This window comes from Vulpes vulpes, chromosome 12, assembly GCF_048418805.1.
Source record: "Vulpes vulpes isolate BD-2025 chromosome 12, VulVul3, whole genome shotgun sequence".
NCBI lineage: Eukaryota > Metazoa > Chordata > Mammalia > Carnivora > Canidae > Vulpes > Vulpes vulpes.
Window position 1 is genome coordinate 180229407 of NC_132791.1, and position 21267 is coordinate 180250673.

Here is a 21267-nt window from a genome sequence, read left to right on the forward strand (position 1 = left end):
AGGTAGGACAAGTGTAATGGAAGGATTCTTCACTCTGATGGCCTCTTGGATGCCTTAAATTCTCCCTTCACTTCAAAGACTGGAAACTGTAGACAAGCAATAGCACAGTGGTTTATGCAAAAAAGATGTATGTGGTTTACATTTAAAATGCTTAAAGTACATATTACATGCACATATAATCTGCCTACTTTAGCCAACTTTTACAATTTACAAGCCAACTACTGGTTCATTAGAGCTTTCCTACAGATGAACATGACAGTCATTTTCACAGCTGAGCCTGAAATACTGTTGGGTCGTATGTGTCCTGGCCTTGGCCTGTCTCATAAGATGTGAGCTCCTCAAGGACAGGGCTTCTATCTTAGCCATCTGTGCTGATTACATGGAGCTAAGGCCTTGTAGCTGCTGATCAATATTCTTCGAATTGAGCCAAAACATCTTTGTTCTCATTAATTTGAATTCCTTCAAGTCGACCATACTTCTCCACCCTGATTCAGAGTCATTTTTCCCAATGGCCACATAACTCAGTGTGTCTGGGATAAAGAAATTCCTGTCACTGTGCTGTCCACTCTGCCAGGATTGGCTAGTAAAAGGAAAAGCAGAGGAGGGGACTTCTGGCGGCCTTAGCATGACTGAGGTATGGCTTGGCCAATTAAGTACTTCATACTAGAATATTCCACGAATGCTATAGGATGGAGAAGTAATTCATCACATATATTTAAAGTTGAATTTACCGATATTTTATGGTATTGGATATTATTTCTATTAACATTTTATGCTGAAATTACAGAATGATTCGTGAGTACTGAATTTTTGATTGCTTTTACACTTTCTGGGACACTATTAAACTTGATTTACGTTAATAGCACTGTAAGAAGATATTAACAATGAAATTTCCAAAAGCACTTAGCATCTCATAATTGGAGTTAAATGACAAAAAAAATGAAGGGATAATAAAGTAAAGAGAAAAAAGGAGAGAGAAAGTTTTGACAATATTCTTTTTAACCTGTGGTTCTTAATAAGATTTTTGCAGGAATTGTTTTAGGTTAGGAAAGAATCAAATCTCCGATCAAGACAGATGACACTGATTTATTAGAAGAGTTTTATAATACAGAATAAAGACCTGGCTCCAGGTAGAGAGTACAGAATTTACTACTTCTAAGAGAGGAAAATTTCCTGATTTCCAGAATAGGGAAGAAACTTCAATTACCACCTTTTTCTTCTTTCTGTCCACGGTGACTAGGAGATAATCTTTTTTTTTTTTTTAATTTAAGGGAACTGATTTAGTCATAGCTGCTGGATTACAGAGAGGCAGACAATGAAGGTAAAGACATCAGAGTTAGAACAATAACAATTACTATAACAAATTTGTTGAGCCCTTATTACGCATAGGCTCTGTGTTAAGCAATTTATACATATGATCTCATTTAACCTCCTTAGTCCCCCTATGCATTAGATAATATCATTGTCTCCACTTCACAGCTAAGGAGAGATTCAGAGAAGTTGAATGACTCTAGCAAAGCAACAACACTAGGATTTGAACCCAGGCAGTTTGGTTCCGGAGTAGGTCCTGGCTGGCTTGAGCATAACTAAGTTAAAAGTGATCTGGTGAACATCAAAGCCACATCATGCGTAGCTTTTGTTAGTGCTGGGTGTTTTTGCCTTCATGGGCTCTTTCCTACCTAAACAATTACTCAAACTTCTATTTTATGACTGCACTGACATTAAGATAAATATATTAACAGTAGATATTAAAGCATTTTCTCTGAGTGGGGTGCCTGGTTGGCTCAGTCAGTAGAGCATGTGACTCTTGATCTCAGGGTTTTGAGTTCCAGCCCCAGGTTGGGTATAGAGATTACTTAAAAATAAAAAACTTGGAAAGAGTCCATCTTCTTTGACCAAAACCTTTACCATTTTAATGACTTTAGAAGAAATTAAGACATTTCTGTGGGCCCCTAAGTGTTGTGGGCCTTAGGTGCTGTGTCTCCTGAGCCTCAAGGAGAAATTGGCCCTGGTTAGCCTGGCAAAAAAATCAAGACTTGAACATGGAAGCATGTAACTTCATTTCTGATTACAATGGGATCCAGCAAGCTATGGTGATGGGACATATGGAAGTAACATGATAAGAATGAAGTGATTTCCATCCGCCTCGGTTTTTTGGAGGATACATGGCTCAGGTCCTTGTCTGCTCTTTGAGAAGTGTAACTCCAGAACCACTGATGTCTCTATTGGCTTTATCCTAAAGAATACACTTCAATTTAGTTAAACACACACAGGCAGACAAACAGCCAAACTTGGATCCTTAATTTATAATATTGGCTACAAATTAACAGAATATTAGAGATGGCTAGTGCCAAAGACAATAACATTGACTACTCTTCGGATTCTGACCCTGACCTTTTCTCTGACACAGAGAAAAGTCCACCAAATGCCTTAGTCCTCACTCACAGCAACAAACGGCAGTTTCTGCCCCAAACAGAAATGAGATTCATCCATTAACATTTTTCGCCAACCCAATAATGCTTCACTGACCCATTTTCTTGGATGCTAACAAACTAGGGGTCATTCTGAGAAGACGCTGAATCTTCAGTTTTGGTCCAGACATGACTGCCTTCTGAATAAAAGTAATAAGGAAGAAAAATCTATTTTTACTTCCCAAATTGCTGCTCAGACCACCAACCTGGATACAAGGTAAGTCCAAGCAAGTATGACCACATTACCACGTTAGGGTTTAGTGTCTGCTTTGCTTTATGATAAAAAATAATCCCAAGTTAACTCTGGTTGAATTGGGTCACTTGCATGAAGTTCTCTCAGTGGTAGACACAACATCCTGAATGAGATTTATGTGTAAGACATTATCTGAAATTTCCCTCTTTTAAAGCCATGGTTTAAAAGGGAGTAGAAATGCATACTTCTATTAAGCAAAGAAAATATCCCAGGAATTCAAGATAAAATATTTTCCTTGCAGTTTTTAACTCATTTAAAATCATGCGATTTTACTGACTTCTTTAATTTATAAGACTCTTAAGCCAGAGAACAGATAACGAAGTGTAAAGCATTTATAGACTTCATTAGGAAATTGGGCAGTATTTACCTTAAAAATGATTGAGAATGTGAATCTGGGATTCTGTTAAGATCATAGCCAACAAAAGGCACAAAGTAAAAGGTAACCGATAAGCAAATGATAGATGATTGAATGGATAGATACATGAATAGATTAATGAATAGATAGAAAAACAGATGGATAATACAGATGAATGAATTAATAGAGACACAAAGGATAGGCAAGTAGATGACAGATAATAGAAAGATATTCATAGATCAATACCTGGTTAGAAAATGGATAGCTAGACGCACACGGATGAACAGATGACTGGGAAGCAGAATAAAGAGTTGATATATAAATGAATATAGTTAGATGAATGGAGAGATAGATGCTCAAGATTGATGAATGCAAGGATAAATTTGGAAAGAAGTTGCAGATAGATATAAGAGTACAATATCACGATTGTCCCCAACTAGAATGGAATACCAATGAAGATAATGACATTTCTCTTCATGGAGCCATTTTAAATAATTTAACTATTTTGGGGGAAGTATAGGCTGGAAGCAGGAAATCAGCCAGTCTCTAGGAGCCCTGAAGTTTCACAATAAACGTTTCAAAGACAGGAAGAAAATACATGGGTGTGCCATGATTGAGCCACTCCTGCATAATGCTCAATTCTGGTCCACTTGGCCTCTTGGATGCACATTGGAACAATGAGGGATGCACATAGCGGAGGGTGCACAGAGCAGCCTTCGTGCATCCTTGGTAAGGCACAAAAGTCCTGCCTTTTTGCCTCTTTTTCAATTCTGATGTTCACATATACCTTCAGTGGTCGACCCACTCAGGAAGGTCTGATGTTGTAATTAATCCATGTCCCAAGAGGATGTAGTATCTGCGGAATTTATGAGTGGGTTTGGGCTGCTGTGATGAGTAGGGGCACCTCAGCCCATGTGATATAAATTCCTCTGCTAATTGGATTGCTGGAGCTAATCAGAAGCCAGAATGGGGATAAAACAAAAACAAAAACAAAAACAAAAACAAAAACAAAAAACAACCCATGTTCCTCCTCCTGCTGCTGCTGCTGGCTGATAAAGCATACAGCTCCTTTCAGGACAGGGGGTGCTGGAATTGAATCCTCTTGCGGAGGTTCCCCCTGTAGATGGCTATCTCAAAGGTGACACACCCGTTCTGTCGCCAGGCCAGCAGGAGATAGAGCAATGAGAGAAAGGAATAGAATGATCCCAAAGAGATTTTGCCACTGAACCACAAAAACAGAGTGGGGGAGAGATGAAAGAGTAAGAAATCAAAGGGGGACATCCACATGGCCTGAGAGAGCTAGAAGCTTTTTTTCTGAAATGAAGTGCCACTCCCTGGGACACATGAGCCTGCCCGGCATCCACTTGGGAGTATAGCTTCAGGAGGCCTCATCTCCACGGCCAAAGCCAAGGGGAGGGTGCGCATGGCTCTCACTACAGGGGCTGATGATGCAATGCAGGAGGCTCAGTGGAAGGGATGCAGCTGTCGGATAAAAGCCCAAGGTCCCAAACTCCTTGCCTGCTGGAAAACCATTGGCGTAGAGCGCTCCGAGGGAATGCTTCCTCTGCTCCTGCTCTTTCTAGGTTTCGGATGAGGGCAGGACAAAGCAAGTTTGTGTTCAATGGCCCGTGTACCTTTCCCACCAAGAACAAATGGTCCATTCCAGCCGCCGGAGCGGAGCCTGTGTCCTGCAGGGCGCTGGTTAGACCTTGGCGCCCTTTCTTCTTTGCTTGTCTAAGGCTCTACCCCTTCTCCACTGACGAAAATGCATCCCTAACATTTGGTTCCACCAAGCTGAGCGCCCTGCAGTTCTCTTTAAAGTCCTCTTTTTGTCTCTCCTGCATTCTTTCCTCCCTGTGATTGCTACTTCTTTGGCCGCATTTCTTCTGGAGCCCTCGACACACACTAAATCCTTAGCCATGATGAGTAGGCGGCAAGCCCCTCTTGCACACAACAAAGACTTCTATTTTTTTTCTCTCTCTCTATCTTTTGGGCGACACGATAAAAAATAACCCTGTATTTATGCAAATTGCAAAGTAGCGTGTGATAATGAAAACAAAACAGTGCTGGCCCGCAGCCAAGACATGGCACTGACGGGGGCTCCCGACCATTTGGCTCTTGATTCTTCGGGGAGAGCAGCTGTAGAGAAAGGAGACTGCACAACAGCCTCGGCACACGCGCACTCACACGCGCACACCCTCGTTCGCACGCATTCCGGTACCGTCACCTCGGAGCCTGCAAGACCTGGGATCCAAATGAAGTTCTGCTTGCTACCGCCACGAGCACTCCAGCGTCGTCCCCCACGAGCCTCCCTGCCCCCTGCTCCTGATTCCCTTTCAGGAATTTACAAACATTTTCCGCAGATCAATATCTGTATTGATTATTCATTGTGAGTGAGTCGTGTGTCTTTGGTGATCCAGCTTGCAGAGGTAGCAGCCAAAGCCTGCTGCAGGGGAAAAAAAAATAACAGGAGGCGAGAGGGACCCAGCTCTTGCTGGGTGTGCGGCTGACGGCAACACAGAAAGGAAGAGAAAAAGAGGAAGGCGCTCGAAGGCGAAGGAAGGGACCCGGGGTGGAAGAGCAAGAGGGAGCAATAGCAAGAAACACCAAGTGGCGATGGGCGTCTGGGTCCCGGGATCTCGGTGGCTTGGAGGAGAGCCCCATCCTGGTGTGCTGCTCTGTGCCACACGCAGCGGACTCCCTCTGCTCGGGGACTGAGACGTGACTCACGATTTTGGTATCTCCTACGTAAGAGCTTTGGGGGGATTCCTTGGCTTGCTGACAACGGAAGGAAGAAAGCAGCACCAGGGAGGTAAAACACGATTGCTTCCAACTGCCTTGCGGAGGATACGCAGTCGCTTGGTTTGGCTGGAACAGCTTGCTGCTCTCTGATGGCACGCGGAGGGAGAATAATTAAAAAAGCCAGCATCACTTACTAAGTGAGTAAACACAAAGCCGTTCCAAACGTGCTCTCCAGCTAATGAGAAGCTGTAATTTCTTATACTTCAAGGCAAAACAAGACAGTGATGGGGCTTAGTGGAGTGTGTGTTTGCGTGGATATGGAGGTGGGGGTGGTGGTGGTGGTGGTGGAGATAAATCGACTAATTGTTGGCAATGTTTAAAAAAGGGATTACAGGAAAAGACAGTGAAATGATGACAGGAAAACATCTTGGACCAGAGCCAAAAAAAAAAAAAAAAAAATCGAGGCAAATCAAGTCTGCAGCTCAGAGGAAACACCCCTTACTCCTGTCGGAGGCTCCGATAGGAATTGCCCGGGGTTCCTCGGCCAAATATGGAATATTGTGCGGGCACCAGGGGACAGGACCAGGGACCACCGGTGTCCCCAGGAAGGAGCCACGGCATGCCAGGTTACACAGCTATGCCACACTTTAAGGAAACAAAACAGTAAAAAAAAAAAACAAAAAAACAAAAAACAAAACCAACCTGTCCTTTCCTTTTAATTGGAGCTCCTGCTTGTTCAAAATTGCTCCAGTTTATTAAAAGCAACCCCTAAATGTTCCTTCTGATAATAGGAGCTGCTGATTCTCTGTGTGTCTCCAGGAAGCTGCTGCAAGGTTACAAAAATATTCTGGAAAAAAGGAGGTTGAGGAAATCCAGTTTTCCGTAGACTGGGCTTCTGGCAATCGTGCCAGGCGATTGTCTTTGCCATTTGAACCGCCATGTGAATGGGGGAGATAGTTTGGGGTTCCTTTTCTGTTGTCACCCGGCCGTGGCTTGGTGAATCCCAAACCGGTCACCAATAGGACTCTTTTAATACAGGTTTCCAAACACACATGACAAGGTGGAGACCTCAAGGAATAAAGTGATGAGCTTGATCTTCTTTCTTTCTGGGTATTCAGTTAACCGAGCTATCTGGTCTTTTTTCACATGAATGGAGTTGGGGCTTTTTTTTTTTTTTAAGGATTTCTGGGACTGGAAGGTCAATAGATAAGATGTCCTCCTTCTGGTTGAGGTTTGATTCTTCATGTTGCTTTTTAAATGTGGACTCCCCAATACATGGCGAATTTCTGGAGCAGGAGAAATCTATCCTGCAGAAGTGTGCCTTGGACACCCAAAGGAGGAGGAATTAAGCCAGTCGTGGATGACTCGGGCACCTTGCGTGGCATTTCTTCAGCATTTATAGAGACCTGTGTCTATAGTGTTTGTGTGTGTGTGCGCCTATGCTTGTGTGTGTGTGTGTGTATGTGTGTGTGTGCGTGTGGATGGTGGCACTATGCGTGGTGTGTGCTTACCTATGTGTGGCTCTGTGTCTGTGTGTCCCTCCGAGAGGGAGGGAAAAAGAGAACGAAGTCGGAGGGAGAGAGAATGCTTGGGCATTTCTGTAATTCATGCCGAGAATGCTCAACGCTGTGAGGCAGACAGCCACCCATGCCCGGGCTCTGCGGCTCTGGAGGGCCTGTACAGACCTGATCTGAATGTTAAATGCAAGAGAAGAAATTAGCATACTAACCAAGGATGTCAACCCCTCCTTGCGATCAGTAAATGGCCGTCTACTCTCTTTAAAGCCGGCGTCGCCATGCGCGCCAGCCACTTAACCATGTCCTCTGTTAGGTCCTTTTTTGTGTTTGTTTTTTTGTTTTTGTTTTTTGATGAAAGACTGGAAATTCATTAATGAGGAGGGAAGGAAGGGCTTCAAGGGGCTGTAATGAAAACAAATGATCCTCTTTAAACCTCATGACGGCCAAAGCCGGGGTGGGGTGGGGGTTGATTTCTGCTCTGGGGCTGGAGAATAGGAAATTCCACAGACAACAGACCACTTGATGAGAGCCCAAGAATGCACTGCTTGGGAATTTCTTCTCTGTGGCAAAGACCAGCCATGGCCAGTACGTCTGTATTAATAAAACTTAGAGATGAGCTTTATCTTCCTAACTCTAAGTGTGGTCTACCAGATGTCTTTCCATTCCATCAGCGGTTATCAAATCTTCTTGACCTTGTGAGGATAGGAAGAGCCTTTTGGGATCTTCTGGCAAATTGCCTCAGCTTCTGAAGTAATACAAATTTTTCTTTTGGGCTATGCATTAGACTCTTCCCAGAGGAAGTAGCTGCTTTTATTTTAATCTCTATCATACGCTCACAAGGAAGATTTGACTTGTACTTCTGCAGAGCCCCATAGTAATACAGATAGAATGCTGTTTAAGAGCTAAGAATTGGGCGGGCACTTGCCACCAGTATTCGGGATGGGAAAAGTTTGTTTCCTTTTTCTTTCTCTTAGCCAATCTATCCTTGGAAACAAACTTCTTCTTTTCCTTTGTATTGTGCATTGTACTGGTTTGCCTTATACCAGGGGTCATACTGTCCGACATACTTCAGGGACCTGCGGGCACCAGCCTGAGGAGGCAATAGGGAGGAGTAGAGCTTGGGATGAAGTGGGGACAGAGCCACTCACTTCTGTTAAGGGGAAGAAAAGCTGTGCTTTGTGTTGTCTCATCTTCCAATGTTTTAAGGGGCGGTAGGTATTGGTATGTTTAAATATAACTATATTGATTTTGAAATACTGGCTCAAAGTGTGTTTTGTTTTTTCTCTCAATGATCTTTGGGTCAAATAAAATATATTTTTGAAGGTGGTCTTGGTCCACAGCATGCCACTTTGCAATCTTTGCCTTGGTTCAAAATACCTAGCACCTAAGTATGTTGGTTTTGTTTTATATTTTCTTGATGCCCAGTCTTTCTATGAAATATTTTAGTTTCTTTCAGTTAAAAATATATAGATATTAGTAACTACAAGGTGAATATCAATGGGACTGTATATTTTGTTAGACCAAGAGGGAAGTGCTAATTTAAAACAATAAAGAGGGGTTGGTGTACTTGCCCTGTGGTCACTGGCATCTTAGCAGGCATGATGAAATGCCATCTTTTTCTAAGGTAGTGATCTCTACAAAGATATTTTTTTAAAGATTTTTTTATAAAGGCCATAACTAGGAAGATTAAATACCTAGAAATGTATTTGCATATTTTCATATGTATCTCCATCTATTGTTACCATTAGTGATTAGTGCTATGCTAACATTTAAAGGAAATTAAAATATCTTTTTCTTCTTATTCATCCACAGAACTCTACATCTCAAGTGGGTAGGAAAAAAAGATAGAAATCCCCAGAAGAGAGATCCTGCATATAGTTTGGAAGTTTTCCCATGGCACCTGAAATAACCTCAGCAGGAAGAGACACCTCAGCAAATGGTAAAGGGCAGCAAGAAGGGCTCCCTCTTCTCATACAGTTTTAACAGGGTCTTGCAATTTCCAAAGTGCTCTCCATGCATATTATCCTGGTTAATTCTCACTAGAGCCTGGCAAGGCAGATAGTATTGAGCTTATTTTACAGATGAGGATACTCAGGCTCTGGGAGGTGATAAAACTGCATAAGGTTGAAAACTAGTAAGAGGCATTCATGGATCTTCTGAGTCTTAATCTGATGCCATTTTATTATTCTTTGTAGGTTCTCCTAGGAATGTCCTCTTCAGAACCTCTCACCCGAGGCTTCTTCTGTTCTCCATCCTCTCTCATCCCCCTACCGGACACCCTTACTACACGGTTTTCATCTTGGAATCTGTGTAATTGGTAGTCACGTGCAATTTGAAAGTGCTCCTTACATCCTGCCAGCAATTAAAAGCTACTGCTCAGTTCCAACTGGCATTCGCAGAAACCATCTTTAGCTTTCCATTCCTGTTATCTGTGCCTATCTCTCTCCTTCCCTCGAAAGTCAAGTTTACCCACAGACTGGCCTACATTTGCCGTTTTTAGTGCTTCACTTTCTTTTGCATCTCTAACAAAGCACTCTGCTTTCATTTCTACTCATTCAACTGTGCTTTCCTTCCCTGCAGTTAAATTCTGTTGATCACCCCCTTCTGCATGATACTCGTCTCCTCTTTCCTATCTGACACTATTCTATGCTGGATTTCCTCCTTCATGTATGGCTGCTTCATCTCAGACTTACTGTCTTTTTTAACCCCTTTAATATCAGTACTCCCCAAAAAGTGTTTCTTTGGTCCTCTTCTATTCTCAACTGGACATACTTTGCCTTGTGTAAACGTAAACCCTTGATTTTGACACTCATCTATAAACTGATCATCTCCTGGAATTCTCATCTCCAAGGTCAAACCACTCTCCTGAGCTCGGCTCTGGGTATCTGGCTTCTGACATCAGCTTGGGCAGTCCTAACTCAATACACTCCTAACTCCTCATCATCCCCAAACCCTCTCCTCCTTAAGCAACCCTTCTCCTGCACACCTTTCATTGCAACACACTCTTCAGGTTTTTCCAATTCAGCTTTCCTAATTCCTCTCTAACCATTCTCTTTTACCACATTCTGACCACTCCTTTCTTGGTTTATTTCTCCACTGGCTTTTCTACCAGCCGAGCTGTTCTCTTCATTCTCAGAGGAGCCCAGCCCACAATGCATTCTCTGTATGACTTCTAATTGATCTACAGAAAGTGCAAATAGAACTATTTCGCTTGCCTCTATGAACCTTCAGTGGATTTGAGCTTTCTAACTTGGCCTTCAAGGCTCATCATGATGAAGATCTTGCATCTTCCCAGCCCTCTTTCCTAAAATTCTTCCATTTCCTACCTTGTGCTACAGGTCATGGAATACCCATGACTATTTTATGCCTCGAGGGTTTCATACAACGTTCCCACCTCTTGGATGTTCACCTCTACTTCTGTCATTTGGTCAACTCTTTCACCTTCAAGGTTCTGTTCCAGCAAGAAGCATTACCCTCTGCCCCAAACCCCCACAATAGGTTATGTGCTGTCACAAACCCCCTACCCCGGCCTCCTGTCTCACAGCATTTTTTCCACTGGCACAATAATCAGGTTCTTCTCTTTGGACTATGAGACCCTGGAAGGTAGAGACCACGACTTTTATTTCTGTGTTCCCAGAACACAGCACAGGTTCTACTATATACTGGGTGTCTAATAAATTAATGTTACTATTTTTATTCTGAGTATCATAAATGCTATTTTTTTTTTGCTATAAGATTACGGGTCCCCCAAATCATCAAAATGAGGGAAATACAGCAACTGTTTCCCATGGTGAAAAAAAGATTTCCTAGGGTGCAATTCTCACTTACATCAGTTTTTTGACTTCTGTCAGGTGAGAAATGAACACTGGGGTGGTCTTTAGGTGTTTGCTGATGTGGTAGAGACTTTGTAGTTAATTAGAAGCTTTGGCTAAAGCTGAACTTCCTTTGCAGAGTTCCTGGAGGAAACACTAAATTAACAGTTCAAGGTTACTATTAGAAAAATAGCCTGTTTCCCTTAGGTTATGCCTCAGGGAGCTTGTTCTTCTCCCTGCCATTTCTAAGATGTTTCCACTTTGCTTTGGACCTGGCTATATCTGCCACCTTAAACCCGGTCTTTCTAACAAAGGTAAAAATCCCTTGAGGTCAGACTGCTAAATGCTTCTTTTGCATATCTTCCAATAGCACTAGGTTTTGGCACACTCAATTAATACTGGTTGAATTGAATAGGGATGAAAGCTGCCTACCATAGGAGGAAGAATAAGGATGGCTTTGTAAATTCCCATCTTCCATGAAGCAGAAAATGGCATGAAATCGTTAGGTCCACAGTCCCCTGATAGTCCCAAGAAATAGCTCAAGACATCATTAAGAATTCCTAAAGTTGTAAATACAGCCAGTTCTCATTTTTCATGGTAGTTACGTTCTATAAAGTCCACAGAGACTCTGAATTAGTAAATACTGAACTGTTGCTCCTAGGAGTAGTACAGGGTTAGGTTCCTTTGAGCCTCTGGTTGTCATATTTTTGTCAAGTGATCAATGCATAGCCTTGTTTTATGTGTGTTTCTGTTTAAAGACACCTTATTTAAAAATTCTTTTTTCTTAAAAAATTTTTTTTTCAAGTAGGCTCCATGCCCAGTGTGGACCCCAATGCGGCACTTGAACTCACAAACTTGAGATTAAGACCTGAGCTGAGATCAAGTGTTGGACACTTAACCAAGTGAGCCATCCAGGCACCCCTAAAGATATCTTATTTAATATATATTGTTAGTTCATTAGTATTGAACTCATGGCTAATAGCACTATAACTCTTGCCTGGTGGAAGCTTATCTAATACATGTGCTTTCTCGGTAAGTCACATCACAGCCTGCTCTCACTTAATAACACTATACCACATTTCTGCATTTATGATTAGGAGTCATTTTATACAGTAAACCAAAAGCACAAGGTGTGAAATATGTAGCACCAAATACACAGGGAATAAAACACCTGTCTACAGTATGAAAATTCAAACAGGAAAGCAGAGTGTTGCCTCATTCAACCTCGGCTGGGAATGTGCATGCAGGGGGACTCAAAATTTTTGCTTCTCTGTACATTTCCACAAATGACCATGAAAGCACTGCAAGTATTTCTGTGTGGGTTACAAATAAATTGAAGTGAAAAGGTGAATTTGTAAGTATAGAATCTGTGGATGAAGATTGACTGTACTACCAGAGTATATTGATAGAACATTAGAGCTTTTGCTTATTTCCAAGTAGAGACTATGATGACCTTGTTCCAAGCACAATTCTGACTTTGGAGTTCATTCCTTAATTTTACAAAACTTCTTTCTGGCAAAGGATCACCTTTGTTTCCTTGTAACTTTTCACATAAGGAATTACCACTCACTAGAAGTTGTCAGATTGTTGGGGGTGGGATGGCACATTTTCCCCAAAGAAACAAAACTGGTTTACTCTGATAACATGTGAAGGCTGGGCAATTATTTAGACCTCATTGCCAGCTAGGTGAAATCTCCCACTGCCACCCCACCCCCACCCGGTGTTTATGATTTAAAGGTGGCCTCAGCAAAATTACAATTGACTCATGTTAGGTATCTTTGCCTATATGAAGAGGATTTTATATGACTGTCTTAAAAAGCCATTCTTTTGAGCTAAGTCTTGCCCTCTTTGGGTCATATCTTAACTTATATTTCATCTTGCAAGCGGCTGTTCAGAAGTTCTATTTTTGCTGTTTTCTTATTGATTCCCATCTGGTTGCAAAGAATGGATGAAGGACTCTATGTTACCCTTTCACACAAGCCAGAGGCACAGACACATAAGCGTTTTAGAAGTCAGGAGAAGGGGTAAATCAGGAATTTAGAGTGTAGAGGGAAGGGAAAGCTTGGCAAGATTTCAGATCTTGAGTGATGAAAAGAGGTTCTGGAACTTCTTATGGTGTCTCACTACAAGTGAGCTTGGAGGTGGTTCTAACAGGACTGGAATCTCAGCTCTGTTATGTATTCTTGTTGCCATCCTAATGGAATTGGATAATTGCACTGAGAGCGGTTCCCTCTTCTGGGAAATGGGGACCATGAGACAAACCTCCAGGAATGTCTGTGAGGACTAAACGAGATAATGTTATGTAAAGTGCTGAGCTTGAAGTCTGGCAGAAAATACTATGAAAATGAGAATTGGTAATTGTTGCTTTTGTTACAATTTTCTAGATTCCTAACTAGCCATCTGCCCTGACATCTGGATAGTACATAGTTGTGGAAACATGGAAGACCAGAGTTGAAAGACCTGCTCTAGGGCAACTTCCATTTGTGCAGAAGCTACACAGGATTAACCACTGTACAGGCTGAACAGGATTAGCCAGTGTAGCATTCCACAGCTAGTTAGGGCAGAATCAAAAGTGGAACACAGCTCTCTGAAGTCCAGTTCACAACTATTCAGTGAAGCCCTTGTGCCCATGTTTCCCTTCTAGAACCTCTTTTTACAAATATCATCTGTCTCCCACCTTTTCTTCCTTATCCAATAGACTGGTAACTATTGCTCTATGGATTATTATCTTCTTTGGCAGACTTGCTGCTAGTAGCAACAGCAAATAGAGTATTTTAGAGCAGAAATCGCTGAGCATAATCTCTTCATATTTTTTTACTGTATATAAAAATATAAATATCTATCTATATACATATAGCTATGAACAAATCATATTCCCAGTATAATAATGTAATACAAAGCAAAAAGAATCACAGAAGCTACGGAAGGAATGCTCTTTTAAAAAGGGTTTGGTTATTTTGTAGTTCTCTGCAGTAATTTGCAAGATGCTCCTTTGGAAGAGCCCACAGGGAAATGCCATCTGAGGTATAAACCTCAAAGCTTATAAGTGATCTGAATGATGGGACAAGAGAACTGGTCTGGACAAAATGGGTGGTGCTGGTTAATTTCCACCAAGTCTGTCTTACTGAGTGGAGGTACAAAGTGGGCTGTTTCAGGAGCCAGAATACTTCCATTGGTGTGGAGGTGTAGGATGGGAGATGAGGGAAGCTAATCCTCTAGGAGCTCTTGAAGGTACTGGGTAGTGCCACAGAATGATAAACTATGTGGCATTTAAGTAAGATGTTATATCCAGCAGGACATGGTAATTATAAAAAAAAAAAAAAAGCCATGTACAAGGCATGATGTGCATTTGAGTCCTGGAGGTGAAGATGAGGTCATAGTCTGGAGTGTGTGACAGTCACAGGAGGGAGGGGTCTGCTGTTGTGGGGTTTCAGCTAAGGGAACCGGGTACCCCACATGGCTGCAGAAGCACTAAGGCAGAGCCAGTTTCACAGGTCAGGCTGGGCCCACCTCTGTTCAGCTGAATTGGGTTACACAAGCAAGTATCAAAATTTGGAAGTGGTTAGGCAAGTCTGGTAGGATTGGTGCACCCTCACCTATTTTATCATGTGACAGATTAATCTTTGCTACAAATTATTCATAATTATTCATAATTAATCTTGAGCAAATAACAGTATTTCTTTGTGGGTGTTGGAAGTTCTGTGGGGCAGATCCTCCTATTTCTCTATGGCTGTATCCCACTCTTATTTTGTCCTCTTTCTACTTATATGCAACTGAACTGATAAGCCACAAAAGCTGGTATAAGATGTAACTTCATCAGAATATCCTTTTTGCAAAAGATCTGGAACTGTATTTAATCCACCAAGGTAATAGGTTTAAGTGAAACACCGCTAACTTATCCAGCCTACCAAGCTATTATATTTGCATTTTATATTAAACATGTCTCTAATATTTCTTTTGTTAGGTGAAACTGACATTTCCATATGATGGTGAATGCTAAATTGTGAATAGCTTTCAATGGATTTTGCTTCAGCAGTTCCATCATTCTCCAGGAATAGAAAAAGATCACAATGAATACATATAAGCATCCAACACAATGCTTTTTTTTTTTTTTTTTTTGGTATAGTCTGTTCAGTGACTTAGCTTGGCTTTATGCAGCATCTCACTCATCCAGAATCCAACTATTTAGCAGCTATTTACTTACCTGTATTTAAATGAAAATAAAAGCCCTATAACAGATAGGAAAGTTGCTGAAGTGACATGTATGGAAGTTCAGGAATGTCAGTCTCTCCAACATTTAGTCTCTATTGGATGGGAAGCCACCTTCCAGTTCAGATTTGAATGGTACACTGATGGGCAGGAGCTCTTGGAGGTAATGGCATCATGCAAGGCTGCCCTCTTGAAAGAAAAAGTTGCATAAGCAGGATATGGGCTCTTACATAATTTTTAGCATGCGATACTCATGAAGGCTATCTTGGGTATGTTGGCCCCTGGGAGGGATGGGAAATGGCACTGCTTGTCCAATAGTATTTGATGCTTCTAGATCTGAAATTCTTCTTGGTTTCTAGGATATCTCCTTAATTCAGCTGCCACTATTTTAGAGGGTACCTGAGAATATCTGAATTGAGAAATGGAGGATAGAGAGCTCCTCCACTTGCCTGTCATTCACAATTAACAGGAAACCTTGCCTGTCATACCAACAGAGATCTAAAATTTAATAGCAGCATCCGTAGGGAATTCCACACCCCTGGGTGTGGCTGGAGAGTTATGGAAAGATCTGCTGGCAGCATATTTGAGTAGCAGATGAAGAAATCATCCAGAAAAATATTTGTCCTGAGGAGAAGGTCAGGCATATAAACTTAACTCAAGAAGAATGACAGGGTAATAAATAGGGTGGGCAGATTTGGGGCACAGGATATCTTCCCGTGAAGATGATCCTTCATTCTTCTTTCTTCCAGGCCAAAGCCCAGACACAGGTCTGAGTCTTGGTGACAAGATAAAAGCTCATGAGCGAGTTTCACATAGAGCCATTTTGAGTGGTGCGACACGTGAGCCAGGAGCACTTGGGGACCAAGATAACTGAATGTAGAACAAAAATGAGAAATTTCAACCTGAAGTGGACGTGGGTTCTCATGCCATATCAGTGTCAGCTTCAACAGATTCTCCTTGGTGACTGGCACAGTGATATGGGATATCCCCAGTTTTGGCAGTGGGGAAAAGCTGGCAGACAGCAATGCCTCCAGTGTTGGGAATGACTGGAGGCAGTGCTTTTGCTTGGACAGCAGCCATGTACCCTCAGAGCAGCTGTGACAGTGGCAGAATGAGGCACATTCAGAGGCTGTTATGTGGTAGAGGACTCAGAGATCAGGGACAGAGAGGACGTATGTAAATACACGTGACATAGTCCCTGTGGGTTATTTCCTAGAGTGCCTGAGGGAGATTTTGAATGAGAATGGAAGTTCTACAATTGTAGGTGGATGTCACAGCCACGCACATCAACATGATCCTAGTTCCATGCGGGCATGACCTGAAATTGGTTATTCTCAGCAACCTATGCCTGGAAACCCTGTGAAAAGAGGATGGGTGCCAGAAGTGGACAAACTGTTTTCTCTTGGACATGATAACTGATTTAGAAGCTTCTGTCTCTGTTTCCCCCAAAGCTAACAGCAGTTACTATATTGTTCTTTAACTGTTAATTCATTCATCTGTCTCCCATGGTGAGCTGTAAGTTCATCAAGGAAAGGGACTATATTTTATTCATCTGTAGATTTCCACTCCTCAGCATTGTCAGCCAAATAGGAAACACTGACCAAATCAATGTTTGTTGGATGAATAAATACACGAATAAATCAAGAGATGTCACAAATGAGACGGTCATCTGAGATAAGGTTATGAAAATAAATGAGGATTGTATCCCAGGACATTGTGTGGAAAGAAATGGAAGACCCCATTTAGGGCCCTACAAGGGTTGAAGGGAGCTCAAGGAAATATGTACAGTCTAAAGCTGGCTCCTCTATGGGCTCTTTCAGCACCTCCAAAAACCTCATTATTTTGTAGTCCCTAATGTTGATCTAACTATTCCAAAACCAGTCACCACAACTCTGCAATGATCAGAGATACTTTAAAGTCTTGATAATTACAGAGGTCAAATAGTAAGAAAAGTAAGGGCCCTATAAGGTATAAAGGAATGGCAGATGCACTTATGCTGCCATTAGATCCATGGACTTCAAGAAGTTTTGACCCTTGGCCTTGGACCGTAATTGCACATACTCCAGTGGGATATGGACCTCAGGTAGCTGTGGGTGGCAGATACTGTGTCACAACACAAAGCATTCCCTGTCTCCTTCTCTGAGAACGTAGTGAGAAGATCCACTCCCCTCTGAGCAGTCCTAGGGTGTTCAGCCAACGTTCTATGGTAAGGGGGGGGCATGGCCAGGTACCCTTCAGTGGCTGATAAGTGGCCCTTTGTCTCTTGATTCCAAGCCCCAGAGTTGTGACATTCTAGGAGGGAGCTGATCCACATTGGTCCATGGAGGTCCCAGAAATGAAGTGTCCTGAATACCAGGGCCTGATGGTGATCACTGGGCCCAGGCTTCCTCCTCATGGCCAGGGGCTTGGAGGAAGAAGGCTTAACCAATGATGGGCTCTTAAGTCACAGATTTATGAATCTGTATTTCCAAAAAGAACTTCCCCACCCAGGTTTGGAGCTATGATCATGAACAGGGATCAGGAAGCTGGAGGCAAATGGATTGGGAATACAGAATCTAGGCTGACCGGCTCAAGTAGTCAGCTGGGTCACTGCCACCCACTGAGCCCTGAGCTGCTGTGGGTAGGGGAAGGGCTTTAGGAAGCAGCTTGATTACGCTTCCTATGGGGGCAGGGGAAGATGTTTCCCAGCTATACAGATCCCAAACTCTTGATTTATCTATACTCACTGTTAGTTCTACCTTATTTATTTAAGGGAGTGAGAGCCAGAGAGTGAGAGGGAGCCATAGCAACATGTTTTCCTTCTAAATGTTTGCATTTTTAAAAGTTTATTTATTAAAGTAATTTTTTAAAGTTATCTCTACACCCAACGTGGGGCTCAAACCCAGATCAAGAGTCACACGCTCTTCTGTGAGCCAGTCAGGTGCCCCTAAATGCTTATATTTTAAAGCAAGCCTATATATTCCTTAGATATGACATTCCTAAAATAAGCTACAGTTTTCCACTCTTAGAACTTTCAAATGCCTTCAGTTCCTAGATAATTAAGTTTTACCTAAACTAGTAATTCTAAAATGGTTCCTTTGTTCTTGACTGGTTAAGAAACTGAGGGTTATAGATAGTTTCATGATATAATACATAGTGTTTTCAGAATGGAAAAATCCCTTTATACTAAGTTGACATATATGCATATTTGCTTCAAGTTTTTGTTCACAAAGTATGTGTGTGCGCATATATACATGTGTATTTAATAGTCTGTGTATATATGTGCATGTGTGTTTGTACGTGTGTGTATACACATATGAATGTTTACTGTATATATAAGGTGTCTGTGTGTATATTTATATGTGGAGTGTGTGTAGCTATAATAGGCATCTACTCCATGTGAAGTATGCACTAGAATGAAGTATCTGCTTTTCTGGACTACCTAAGGGTAAAGATCTTGTATTCCACCCTTACATTGAAATGAAGTTTTTTTAAAAAAATGAAAGCCATGTTTTTATTCCAAAAGATTGAGTAGAATGGTACTTTAGAAATAATTTTAGTCATTTAAATTTAAGGCCCTGAAAAAATTCCCATCCATGGTTCGAATCTATTCTCTGGCCCAGAGCCCAAAGCATTTTCATTAGATTGAGAATTGGATACAATTTCATTTACTTTAAGCTTTGGCTGCTCAGAATTTTGTTCTTCAGAGACAAGCTAACAAGTGTCGATGGTCATGTTGGCCTCAATAATAGTTCTCCTTTCCTTGAATGATCTATTTCAGTTGCATTATTATCATTTAAAGATGGCCTTGTGCTTATAGCCACAGTCTCAGTGAACGTATCAAGAATGCTGATATTTCCTCTCTGCGGCTTTGCCTTTCCAGTTTGGAGAAAATTTGTTTGGAGCAAACTTCCTTAACTTATTTTCCATGAATCCATCTGCAAAAGAGAGGCTATCTAATGACTTCTTTCTTTCTTTAGTCCTCTTGCTATTACTAAAGGAGATTTTGTCATATAAACTATACTGAGACTTTTAAAAAAGTTTTAAGCATTAATGAAATTTTTATCGTGGTTTTTTCAATAAATATAACTGACATATCAGTAAGAAAAAGACAGATAACCCACCAAAAAATGGGCAGATGACTGAATAGAGACTTCACACACACACACACACACACACACACACACACACACACACAAAATCCAAATGGCCAGTCAGTGCTCAAATTCATTGGAATTAAGGAAATGCAAAATAAGCTACAATGAGAGGCCACTTCTACACCCCCTGACTTGGCAAAAATTGAATTCTGGCAATAACAAGTGTCGGTATGGGTGTGACACAACAATGGGATACTCATATTGATACTATTTTGGAAAGCGGATTTTCATTAATTAGTAAAGCTGAATAGATGCATGCTCCTTGACACCCCCCCCCAAATCCCTCCCAATAACTTAAATCAGTGGCTCTCAAAGTGTGGTCCCTATTCCTGGCTGATAGCATCAGCAACACCTGGGAACTTCTTAGAAATGTGAACTCTCAAATGCTACCCGTGTTCCATCTAATCAGACACTCTGAGGGTGGAGCCTCATCATCTGTGAACCTGCGGGGTGATGGTGATGATTTCTCAAGTAGAAGTACCACCTGAGAGAAATCTGTGAGCATGGGCACAGGACACAGGACAAAAATTTCACAGCAGCAACCACGTATGCATCCACAGCAATACTTTGCATCCTACTTACATAACAGAATATTAGACTAAAGAAAATGAATGCATTCCATGTTGAAGAACTTTCCTTATAGTCATCATGTTGAAGAAAAGAAGCAAGAAAAGAAGCAAAACACAAATGACAACAACAACAACAACAACAGCAAAAACCCTGAAGAAAAGCAAGGAAGTGATGACCATAAAATTCAGGAAAATGGTTATCAATACTGGAGAAGGAGGTATGATCAAGAAGGAACTTACAGTGGGGTCTGGAATTTCTGAAGGGATGTCAATGTCCCATGCTTTGACCTAGGAGGCAGTTACATACTCATTTGCTTTATTATTATACGTTAAACTATATGTATGTGCTCTTTCTAATATATATTACATTTTACAGTAAAAATAAACTTTTGTGTCTACCAAAGCTTTAAATGTTGCTACCAAAATCAAATTTAAGCAAAGTATAACCTGCCTACCTTTGGTAAGTCTGCTTGATTCTCCTTCCCATTATAAGAAGCTCTTCCATAAGCATCACTACTCCTGTTCTTATTCCTTTCTTATTCCCTTTTTTTTTTCTTTCCTCTTCCAGCTAGGGGAAGAGAGTTGGTACAGACTCTAAATGATCATTTATATCAGACAGAGGCATTATCCTTTTCCTCTCCCTAAATATGCAGAGGAGTCCAAAAGCATGCAAGCTTCTAAATGAGGGTGATATCACCTATGTGATCTAAGGATCTTATAAGTATATAGATGCTGGTTGGCTCATACTTGAGTTGTCTAAGTTTAAAGCAGAAGGTTCTTTTCAAGCAATGTTGAAGTCAAGTCCTTATCTTTCTTGTGCTTCAATAAAAACAAGTGTACTTTGCCCATAGGTCTATGATGATTGCATTGATAGACATTTACCCTTTCATGGGTAATACAATTCTGTCATCAACAGTAATGATCATGTGAGTATAAAAATATATATATAGCTACATACCATGATATAACATACCAAACACAGGGCTTGTACGTAGTAGATGCCCAATGAACACTATGCTGACATAAGCAGATGTGTCATATAAAAAACATATCTGAAATAAAACCATTATTATAAATTGCTATACATTTTAGCTGTCTCATTTTTCTGGTGTGTGTACTTACTTTTTTATTGTGTGACTATATATAACATAAAATGTGACACTTTTAGTCTACAATTCAGTGACATTAATTATATTTGCTATG

At 41.3% G+C, this 21267-nt stretch overlaps 1 protein-coding gene and 1 long non-coding RNA gene across 3 annotated transcripts in view; one reads left to right on the forward strand and one right to left on the reverse strand.

Annotated features, from left to right (window-relative positions):
• The window catches only part of ZFHX3 (zinc finger homeobox 3), a 956897-nt gene that overhangs the window by 375495 nt on the left and 560135 nt on the right, over positions 1 to 21267 (reverse strand). The window lies entirely within an intron of this gene.
• Positions 5188 to 21267, forward strand: part of LOC140594804 (uncharacterized) — a 32617-nt gene continuing 16537 nt past the window's right edge. Inside the window, exons 1-2 of one of the 2 annotated variants that reach the window (XR_011996132.1) lie at positions 5188 to 6018; positions 9151 to 9277. This is a non-coding gene — a long non-coding RNA (uncharacterized lncRNA). The remainder of the gene's footprint in view (positions 6019 to 9150; positions 9278 to 21267) is intronic. The other variant, XR_011996133.1, reaches the window with a different exon arrangement.